Raw genomic sequence first — 12312 nt, forward strand, 5'->3', positions numbered from 1 at the left:
TCATGCAGAGGGTGAAATGAGCTGCTGGAAGAAGTGGTGGAGGCTGGTACAATTACAACATTTAAAAGGCATCTGGATAAATATATGAATAGGAAGGGTTTAGAGGCATGTGGGACAAATACTGGCAAATGGGATTAGATTAATTTAAGATACCTGGTCAGTATAGATGAGTTGGACCAAAGAGTCTGTTTCTGTGCTGTACATCTTTATGTCCCTATTGCATATTGCAAATGGGACAGTGTGCAGCCAATGAGTGTAGGTGGTTGAAAGACTGACGATCAAATTAAGATATATGCAGCTTTGAATCAGCTGAAAACCAACTCTGAGAACTCATTCAGGTAGACTTTCTAAAAGGAGACTTAAAATACCATGTATTTTAAAAAGGGTGCTATTGCAAATTGGTGCTGATGAGCAGGAGCTGCCACTTTCAGGAATCGGTTTAAAGGCAGAAAATAAGGATTCAAAAGCAAATGTAAAACTTACAATGTTCTATTTGGATATCAGACACTCCATCTGATAAAGATAAACTGTCTTCCTAGGAAACTGACATCTGAGTTGTATCACTAATGGATGATGTTTGGGATTATGTTTGGCATGGACTGGTTGGACGGAATGGTCTGATTCTGTGCTGTATGACTATGACTGCTAGAATCAATCGATCATCAAGCTGCCTAGCCAATAATTTTAAAACTGACATCTTCAAGCACAAACAGCATTCCATTTCTTCTGCAACTGCCCTCCTCAAAAAAACTGCAGACCTTCAGGATAGCCTCAACCAACAGGTACAATCCATAAACTTTCTGGATTGCATGCAATCTGCCAGTATCTTGATCTCCAAGGCTCCAACCCAGCAAAGGCTGGGGCTCCAAAATGATCTGATCTCAAAGGAAAGGTTGGGCAGTCAAACTAGGAATAGGCAGATACTGTTTTTATGATGTTTTTGATTTGTGCCTTTTACAGTTTTAAAAGGTATTGCACTTGTATCACCATGGTACCCATGAACTGAAGTAGCCAAAAACTAAAGGCCAGAGCCCAGTTTCGATAAAAGTGAGTATTCCTGTAATGTGTAAATATTTAGCAGAAGCAGCATGTTTTCAACAGAACACAGCAAGATCATAACTTCATGCCTTGGAGGAACCTAATGACTACAGGTTGTCACCTGTAATTCCTATATGATCAGGCTTTAAAATAAAAACATATCCACTATTGCCACGGAATTGCAGTAAGTGAAATATTTCTCTTAAGACACAGGCTGCAAAGTTTAAGGACATGAAGACTTAATAACTTTTTTTGGAAAACCCAGCTGTCTTATTCAACTTTCTACTACATCAATTCTGCCAGGAATAAACTTGTAGAAATGTTTTCAGGCCTGCCCATCACTTCAGAACATCAAACATTACAGACAACTGCTTGTATTTTGGGTAAATAACACCATAGAAATACAATTCAGAATTCACTCTGAGTAACAACATTTGGCACTTCTTGCTTAAATAGCTGTGATGTAACTCATTCAGTTAGTGTGTCCATAATACATTCATTAATTGAGGCATAAAAGGTTACCAGAACTACCAGATCTCTGTAAAACTCTTTGCTTCAAAGTGAAGTGTGATATTGAGTTTAGCAGAGTAACTGATTGATGAAATGTTGACCCTATTATATGGCTAAATGTGGCAGGCAATTTGCAATGGCCTGACCGACAACAAATTAGTAATCAGACTGTTTTAGAAGGTATTGATGGGGAATGATGTTGGCCAGGACACCAGGGGAACTGCCTATGCTTCTTTAAATCCTGCTACAGGATCTTTCACTTCTACACAAACAGACCTGGCTTTCATTAAGACTGCACTGTTGAAACACAGCATTGCCTCAATGAGAGCAAGGTGCTATGTAAATGAAAGCTATTGTTGTTAACATTGAAGATTCCATGATCAATACCAATTTCAAATATATTATGAGAATTGCCTGTTCTCGTTGCTGTCTTTGTGATGTTATTGCTGCAAAACAAAGGTCAGGTTTGTCGATTAAATAAAGGTTGTTGCAACTTAAAACTAGTTAGTTGATATGCAACTAATAAGACTACAGAAATGAAAATATAATTTCCTGTAGGTCACCAACAGAAAACTAACATTATAGTCCTGTCTTAGCCAGTGAGCAATTTTCAAGGTCATTTCATCATTTTGTTTTTGCTTTACTTTTACAAGGTTGGTGGATCATTTTGGAGACTCCAGATAGTTATAAAGAAAGTTATAATCATCTGTTACATATTTTGCCTCTCCCAGTTTAGCTGTGATCAGTAGGTGAACTTCATCTGCCATTTGAAGAATTGACAGAGAATTTGGGAGAACCAGGCAGCCCTGTCATTACCTGCACAGATTCCACTTGAGCTTCTCCCTAGTGTTTGCTCTTGTTAACAATAGCTAAACAACCGTTCCAAGTATTGGTTATGTTAAATATCAATTGATGGAGTCAAGGTCAACATCAAGTCACAGTAGTATTTGTGCTGGTGAAATCTACTTACTAGTTACTAGAGTATTTTCTTAGAACTTGAATTTTTGCAGAGCCTGATGTCCCACTGAGAGCAGTTAAAAGTATTTATAGCAGTAATCAATTTATACATGGAAATATCATATTTGGAGAACAGCACAAAAAATGTATATGGCTTGCTTTTCATGTCAGCAATATAGAGATGTGACTTCACTTTTTGAGTTTCTCTGTACATTAACAGATAACTTGTGCTCTCTCATGAAACTATCCACTAAAAAGCCATTAAAATACATAAAATCACTTGAGATTTCCTTATAATATATCAATATTCAATTAAAAATAGCACAATCAAAATGATGGCATTACATGTATTGGTGAGAAGACAATGAGCTTTCTCTACCACCTAGTGGCTGTTACTCCAGCCGCAGATTATGATTCAAAAGCATGAACCTGCAAGTAAAAATTATCACAATGTATCCTAAATATAAAATAAGGAATTAAAGAGAAAATGTACATTTGACATTTTTCAACGTCACAATGTAGAAACACATTCTTGTACACCAAGTCATTAGTATCTACAATAATTTAGTTACACTGTAACTTTAACCATGGCATTTCGATAAACGTTTAAGTATATGAGTATGAGATTGGTAAAAGAATTAAGTTGTATTTAAGCTCTGCAGCGTCTCTGATGCAAATTGACACCCTTTTGCTGAACAGAGATTTACTCCATCAACGAGCACTGCTATGATGTATGATAAGTTGCTTTAGGAGAGACAAGTTCCTTAATACATTGACAGAAATATCACACATGGCTGAAAAAGTAATAAGACGAATGCATGTCGATGATTAGCCAGGATATCATCTCGTACAGACACAGGACTGCCGCGCTACAGCAGAACAACAAAATCAGTCAAAATCAATTAAATCTAACACACTTGACTGTTATACTGAGGCTTCCATTGAATCTTAACCAAGGGCATCATTCATGCTTTCAAAGGGTAAATGCTAACTAATGAATATGCAAATGAAAAATAATGTTCTTTTAAATATCTGCTGGCATTTTGCTGCCATTTGGACCAATATGGTAACATGCACATGACAGCTCAATAGCAAAGGCTGCGTGCTCACTAACATGGATGTCAGCTACCGTGACAGGCTGTCAATAAACCTCATCAGTACTTTAACTCTCTTTGAAAGTTTTCATTAAGGCTTGATGTTTATACAAAGATAAATGAGGTTTTCAACAGAAGTTGCCCATTTACAGCCAACAGGATGGGGAGTCTACATAATCTACACTTCATAACAGTAATCCTCATTTTGGTTAATATTAAAGCCTCCATAATGGCCAAGATAGGAAAGCAAAAGTAGCTGGGACATCAGTGGTAACTGATCATGCTGTTGTAAAAACTGCTACATCACTGGATCAATCAATTTTTGCACTTTGTGTTACATTGAAAATAAGCTACATTAGAGGAATGACACTTCAGTTGGACACTTGTTAATTCAAGGAAATGTAACACATGACTTTTGGCTATAAAGTTGCAGTTCCTCAGCATATAAAAAACTATGCTAACATGTACAATAGATTCATTTACTTGAGCATTTGTCCAGTACATATACATATATCTTATTTAAATAAATGATAATTTCCCCAGTGAATGAAACAAAAATTATTTCCCAAGAACATAAAATATCATTGCCAGAATATCTGCTGCCTTTTACTTGGCTATTTCATTAGCTGTTTTCCCTCAACAACAGAAGAACAATACATTGTTTCACCCTTTGTCACATCGCAGATTTGCCAGTAATAGGATACAAATGTCTTGTTGACACATCCAAGATTAATTTTTGTTTCAGAAATTGAGAACAATCTTAAAGTGATTGTTGCTTCACTCTGAATGACTGGAGTGCCTGAATATTTAATTTTAATTAATGAAATTTATTTCTATTACTGTATTTCTCAAGGCTACAGTTCCACAATAGTTGGCAGTTTAGGAGTACTGATCCAAACAACATTTTTTTATATGTGTCCCTGAAATACAGGGTATTCAAAGGTATCAAAATCTTAAGACCAGGTTTACCCTCCCTTAACATCTATTATCATTAACTAAGTATTTGCAAACGGCCATCAGAAACCAGTTTCCTGATCCTATCCTCAGTTGCTGGCCTGGGTGTCAGTCCCACAGTAGTAACTCTCGTGATAACCTAGGATGGTATATTGACCTGAGAGTCTGAACACAACAACATGGAGTGTGTGCAAAATATCTATGAAAGGGGAACATCTCAGATGCAATTTTTAAAGCATTAGGAATGCAATCTATGTCTTCTTGCCATATTTAAATGGTTTTTGTTAAAATCTGCTGATGACTTGATTAAAAAAGGTATTATCCAGTAACAGTGTCTATGGCTTTTGGTTCAACTATTTCGGAATGGATTTACACTCTAAATTCTATGGCACAGCAAACTGATTTGTTCTGTGCTCACGAGTGTGGTGCTGGTAAAGCACAGCAGGTCAGGCAGCATCCGAGGAGCAGGAGAATCGACGTTTCAGGCATAAGCCTTTCATCATTCCTCACTTTCTCCCTGTCCCGTGCTTATGTCAAGCTTCCAGTTTAATCCAGCAGCAACATCTGACATAAAAGAAAACTCTGTCAAGGTGGTAGGCTCAAACCTTTCCAGTTAGCTTCTTTTATGTTGCAAAATCAATGTGGTATCAAACATAGTTTATAAAATATCACAGGATATACATTGAACCATATTGATAGTTGCAAATATTTCAATTAATAGGCCTTCACCAAAGGTGTTTGGATCATTTGGATCACTCAGTCTGTCAGCTGCTCATTAGGATAAGGAATGCGCCTTTTTGAAGTGTAGGGTTTGGGACAGTGGGGCCAGGGTCGAGGAGGATGAGCAATCCAGGGAACAACCCTTGGAAGGTACATTGAGAAAGGAAAACTAAGCTGAGCAGCAAACTTTTGAAATAAGTAACAAGATCTGGAGGAGAACTGCCAATGGATCCTTGCAGGAAAATCTCCTCATGGGCAAAATCCTATACACTTTAATTTATGATTAGATTAGATTTTTACTGTGTGGAAACAGGCCCTTCGGCCCAACAAGTCTACACCGACCCACCGAAGCGCAACCCAGACCCATTCCCCTACATTTACCCCTACACCTAACACTACGGGCAATTTATCATGGCCAATTCACCCAACCCGCACATTTTTGGATTGTGGGAGGAAACCGGAGCACCCGTAGGAAACCCACGCAGACACGGGGAGAATGTGCAAACTTCACACAGAGAATCACCTGAGGCGGGAATTGAACCCGGGTCTCTGGCGCTGTGAGGCAGCAGTGCTAACCACTGTGCCACCCACAAATTATGGTAATTGTTAATGGTACAACATTGCACTGCTACATCCTTTGTACTCCTGCCCTTGGATTTTGTAATGAAAGCCTTTCTACTCATATATAGAGGAACCTCAATTATCCAGCATTCAATTATCCAAATTTCAGATTATCCAGTAAGATCCCTAGGTCCCAATGCTCGCCTAAACTATGTTTTCTGGCATTCGGTTATCTGGCATTCGACTAACCAAACGAAATACTCCCCACCATACCTCTTGGTAATCAAGGTTCCTCTGTATTTTGCTATTTACTCTGTTCCATTTTGTTAACTCATTTCTGTTCTGCCCTTGTCTAGGCTATGCTTGGTCATCTTATTATTTCTCACCCTCAACTCACCTCCAATGCAAAACTCTGAAATGGAGATAATCCCCTTCCTGTGACCGGTGACTGATCTTTTAGTGTCATACTGCAGCATGGTTTCCAAAGAATGGTTATAACGTAACAGTTGGAAATACATCATGTGTGCAGAAATGGGTACTGCAGATGCTGGAGATTAGAGTCAAGATTAGAGTGGTGCTGGAAAAGCACAGCAGGTCAGGCAGTGTCCGAGGAGCAGGAGAATCGACGTTTTGGGCAAAAGCCCACTCCTGCATCGATTTTCCTGCTCCTCGGATGCTGCCCGACCTGCTGTGCCTTTCCAGCACCATTCTAATCTTGAAATACACGTGTGTTCGTAGCACTGTGAAAATGACGTGCTTGTAAAAACAACAAAATTCAGCACTGGTGAAATCAGAGACCGAAAGTAGCATCAAAACAGCACAGCCGAGGGATAAGTGATTATGGGAGCCAGGGGTCGAGGGAAAGGTAGTGGCCCAGCAGTGATAGCAAATGGCTACTGATGGGCGGGAGGGGAATGTGGTACAGGGAAAAACAGCAGTCTCCAAAGGTCAAAAATACATATGAGTATCTCCTACTTCCACAGGAGTAAAATCAGCCAGAAAGCTAAACTAGATGCAGTATGACCAGGAGGAGTGGCCGCTGTATAAGCCAAAAGAAACATTATTTCAAAATCTCAAAGACCGAAGCTGAAAGAAAAATGAATATTGCAACTACAGCACATCTAGAAGAATGGGCATGGAAATGCAACTGACAAGGGTTACATTCCTACCTGTGGCAGGCAGACATAATAATATGCATAATTGTAAATATGGAAAATTGATGAGTTAAGTACTGCTCAGGGGCAGAAGAGCCATGAGAAAGTGTGGCAGCAGAAACTGAATATGGATGTAAGACTTTATATGTAAACACACAAATGCTCATGTATACATACGTATGCTTCCTCCAGCATCATTCAGGGACCAAAGGTGCAGTGAAGTGTAACTGAACAGGAAATGCATGGGATCCTTATAGGGCGCTCCCTCCATCCCTCATAATCAGAACAAATTGGAATGGGTATATATGCTTCATCTGTGAAATTACTGAGATAATATATTTCACCCAACAACCAAACCCTCAATTCAGCCAGGGAATTCTGGTTACTCTTGACAAAATCCTTTGTGAGTGAAATATCAATTTGTAAATTTTGCCATTCCTTATGCAATAATAGGGACAACACTTCATCATAGACAGTAAAAGCAGGCAAATCATCAAAGTCACAGCAGTCGAGAAAATAATACGTTTTTCTACAAAAGTTGAATTTAAAAAAGTATTGAGCTTTAGTTGTTGGGATATTTTCTATCACTTGGGCCAACTGGTGTTTGCACTGAGCATTGAGGGGGAATATTTATAATGCATTTTGATGTGGAGCTCAGATGTTGTGGCCAAGTGAATCAGTCAGCTCTGAACCATGTCGAATGACCATCTGGTAAAGTATGAGTCACAGGAGACTCAGTATTCGCAAGATTACAGATCTATCACAAAGAGTTATGTAGAGAAACAATTTGTAATTTTGCAATTAATGGAGGAGAAAAAAAGACTCTAAGGAAGAAAGAATGTCTCAAAGGCTACCCATAAAAATAGTACAAAAAGTAGAATATGCTCAAATTGCTAAACTATCATGGAAGATTAAATTAAACATATAAACATTGCAAATAAAATTAAAGCATCGTTAATACCTGAAATCCTTGAAGATGACTAAGTAAAAATCAAATTACTGTATATTCAGAAACCCAATCATAAGTTTCAGGGTACACATTTTCTGTCAAAGAATGCTAACACATTCATATGATCTTATTTTCACACATCCGCTTCCTTATAGATAGGAGCGACATCTTCTCAAATTTCAGGAACTCAATGCTATATCTTAAGATGCAAAATCTAAATTCAATGATACAAAGCACTTAATTACAGGCTTATGGGAAATGCAAATTGTTAAGCACAGTCAAACAATATTGTGTTTTAGGTTTCACAAAACCCGAAGTTGCATAGAAATTCCATTTTATTCACGCCTACAAAGAACACACTTTAACAGATTCAAGTTGTTTATGTGACATGTTATAAATCAAGTCATCTATTAATTGGCCCAATTCTTGAAAACTACTGTTTCAAATTACTGCATGATCAGCAGAATGGAAAACCTATAGGCAGGTGATTTGTTGCTGCCATCTAGTGTTAGCTGTTGGTATTTTCAACTATAAAACAACTTTGAAATGCAGGTAAAGAAAGTTAAATTTAGTTAAATGCAAGATCGTTACCCACAGCACGTAAAAGCTCAGCATGGTGCTTAACACTAACGTATATTTATGAAAACTCTTAAAAATATAGTGCTTTTTCTGTAACGAGTTATGTCCACTGGCTTCTATTCACTCATAGGAGCAAGAACATTCTGATAAATAATGAGATCATTTACACTATACAATGCCAATGCAAATTTAGTACATTCTTTTGTTTGTTGCATTAAGACAGCATTGAAATGAATGCTTATGACAATATAATTAGTTTTAAAGTAGTTATGAAAAAGTACAAAGAAAAATTAAATGTGAAAATATCCATTTGGAAGAGAAGCAATTCTAGTGATTTGAGAAAAGGTCTAGCGCAGGTGCATGGGAGTAGGAAAAATATAATAACGGCTCAATTTTTTAAGATTAATGAAGAATGAAAAATTACTCAAAAAAGGAAAAAATGAAGGCCAAATTATAAATAACACATTGGCTAGATTTTGCACTACTCATGAAACTGTCAGCAACTTCTGGAGTCCGCACATGGAAGTTAAACATGGACACTGCTGTCAGTTTTCAATACTTCTCCAGGGAGTGCACTGTTGAGGTTCCCCCAAAATGTAATCAATTAGAACTCCCTGAACTGATGGGAAGAATGTTCTTGCATTATTAATCTTACTGTAAAAACATTTGAGAAAGTTACATTTTCTCAAATGGAGTAGAACTAAGATTTTAACAACATAAAAAGTTCATAATTACTGCTAAATGATGCACGTGGCCCTGAAAGAGTAGATTAGATTCCGTACAGTGTGGAAACAGGCCCTTCGGCCCAACAAGTCCACACCGACCCTCCGAAGAGCAACCCACCCAAACCCATTCCACTACATTCACCCCTGACTAATGCACCTAACACTACGGGTAATGTAGCATCACCAATTCATCTATTTGGTGAATGCTAATTTTTTTATGAAGAGAAATTCTACATACAAAGATTGTTTATACTCAGTTTTTACTTTAATCCTATATGCAAAATGAAAATCACTTATTTTTCTATGTGTAAAATTTAAAATTAAAAGTGAGGACACTCAGTGGGTTTTGACTTCTTGTTTGGCTGTCTTTGGGGGTACTTTGATTTGCTTGGTAACTTTGTCCCTTGCTGGTATATCCAATGCTGAATGCCTGGAGGTCCCACGATTTAATTGTAGATTTGAGAAAGAGGACCTAAACAACCTGGAGATTATTTGATCTTTATGAGTTGCTTTCTTTAAGGCCTTGTTTTTGCCATGGATCAAACAAATTCAGTCCATAAACTGCACACATATCTGAAAATAATGTCCACAGGATAATCTGTCATTTTCAGTTTATTGGTTTCATTTTTTCTTGGATTAGTCAGTTGAGATTCTATCATTTCTGATATAATAATGTGCAGTCTTTAGGTACATTTTTGGAGTTGTTGTACACAGAGTACAATTGCTTCATACACTAAAGACTTTATGTTGCAAATTTTGTCTGCCTACCAACAGGCTGGCGCAGTTAATGTAAACATCGGCAGCCTTGAATGCATGCGATTTCCTAATGTTGCCAAGAAACAATACATGGAGGACAAAGTTAGGATTGCAGATGCTGGAGATCAGAGTTGACAGTGTGATGCTGGAAAAGCATCTGAGGAGCAGGAGAGTCGATGCTATGGGCAAAAGGAAAGAGGGCAATGCCAAGTTGGAGGCTTGGGACTGGGATAAGATGAGGGGAGGGGAAGTGGGGAAACTGGGGAAATGCACATTGATAGCGTGGTTGCAGGGTCCCAAGGTAGAAGATGAGGCGTTCTTCCTACAGGCGTCAGGTGGTTAGGCTTTGGCAATTGGAGGATGCCCAGGACCTGCATGTCCTTTGTGGAGTGGGAGGGTGAGTTAAAGTGTTCAGCCAAGGGGCGGTGGGGTTGGTTGGTGCAGGTGTCCCAGAGATATTCTCTGAAATGATCCGCAAGTTCGCTTCCTGATGAGACCACAGCTGTCCTGGCTTTTGGGTGGGGCTCAAGGGGGCAGGTGCGGGAAGTGGAGGAGATGCGCTAGAGGGCATTGCTAACCATATGGGAGGGAAATTGCAGTCTTTGAAGGAAGAGGCCACCTGTGATTTTCTGTGGTGGAATTGGTCCTCCTGGGAGCAGATGTGGAGGAGGCAGAGAAATTGGGAATAAGGGATAGTGTTTTTAAAGGAGGCGGGGTGGGAGGAGGTGTAGTCCAGGTAGCTGTGGGAGTCGGTGGGTTTGTAGTAGATGCCCATGGTTAGTCAGTCGCCGGAGATGGAGATGGAGAGGTCCAGGAAGGAGACGGAGGTGTCTGAGATAGTCTGGGTGAATTTGAGGTCGGTGTGGAATGTGCTGGCGAGGTCGATGAACTGTTCAACCTCCTCGTGGGAGCACGAGGTAGCGCCGATACAGTCATCAATGTAGCGGAGGAAAAGGTGGGGAATGGTGCCGGTGTAACTACGGAAGATGGACTATTCTACGTGCCCAACAAGCAGGCATAGCTGGTGCCCATGCAGGTGCCCATGGCTACTCCTTTGGTTTGGAGGAAGTGGGAGGATCAGAAGGAGAAGTCAATTTCCACCATGTAGAAACAGACCCCACCAATAGGGATATATTCTCCGACCACCCCATCTGCATTTTGGAGAGACCAGTCCCTCCGCGACTCCCTTGTCAGATCCACGCCCTCCACCAGCCCACACCCACTCCCAGCAAGAAGTGCAAAACCTGCGCCCACACCTCCCTCCTCACCTCCGTCCAAGACCTCAGAGGAACCTTCCACACCCGACAGAAATTTACCTGTACTTCCACACGTCATTTACTGTGTCCATTGCATCCGATGTGGTCTCCTCTACATCGGGGAGACAGGACACCAACTTGCGGATCATTTCAGAGAACATCTCTGGGAGACCCGCACCAACCAACCCCACCGCCCTGTGGCTGAACACTGAACTCCTACTCGCACTCCACCAAGGACATGTAGGTCCTGGGCCTCCTCCATCGCCAAACCCTAACCACCCATGCCTGGAGGAAGAACGCATTATCTTCCACCTTGGGACCCTGCAACCACACGGGATCAATATGCATTTCACCAGCTCCCCCCATCCTGACCCAAGCTGCCAACTTGGCGCCGCTCTCTTGACCTGTCCTACCTGTCTGTCTTCCTTTCCACCTACCCACTCTATCCTCCTCTCTGATCTATCACCTTCCCCCCCATCTTCATCTACCTATCGCATTTCCAGTTACCTTCCTCCAGTCCCACCTCCCCCTCCCCCTCCCATTTATCTCTCAGCGCCCCTGGCCCACAAGCCTCATTCCTGACGAAGGGCTTTTGCCCAAAATGTCGATTCTTCTGCTCCTCAGAAGCTGCCTGACCTTCTGTGCTTTTCTCGACAAGGACACTACAAGCACACTTATGTAAACCTGAAGCTTTGATCTTTCTCAATTCCTGACACTAAAGTACCAACTTCATCTTCTTGAAGTGTGACTTGTGACAATACTATTTTGTCCTGGTTTTTGTTTGAAGAGAGGGTTTAAGTCAGAGGTGACAGACTGTCTATTTGTATCTAATAAAGTAAACAGCTTACGAAGCCTTAAGGTATTTTTAAAAGTTGAAACAAAAGAAGCAGCTTGAATGGGTGGGGTCAAGCTCACACAGAACCAAGATTTGTAGTTTTTTTTCCAATTTTCAGTAGCAGTTGCTGTTGGGTTTTAAAGCTAAATGGAAGCTGCAGCATATCTCTCCCCATTTCTCTCTCTCGGAGTTTTCTCCTGATGTTTTTCCTCTAGGATTGGAGA

General features: G+C 40.1%; 1 protein-coding gene across 3 annotated transcripts in view; it reads right to left on the minus strand.

The window, feature by feature from the left end:
• Positions 1 to 12312, minus strand: part of LOC122541798 (NFU1 iron-sulfur cluster scaffold homolog, mitochondrial-like) — a 39668-nt gene that overhangs the window by 12050 nt on the left and 15306 nt on the right. The gene's annotated exons all lie outside the window — the stretch shown is intronic.

The sequence above is a fragment of the Chiloscyllium plagiosum genome, chromosome 38, assembly GCF_004010195.1.
Source record: "Chiloscyllium plagiosum isolate BGI_BamShark_2017 chromosome 38, ASM401019v2, whole genome shotgun sequence".
NCBI lineage: Eukaryota > Metazoa > Chordata > Chondrichthyes > Orectolobiformes > Hemiscylliidae > Chiloscyllium > Chiloscyllium plagiosum.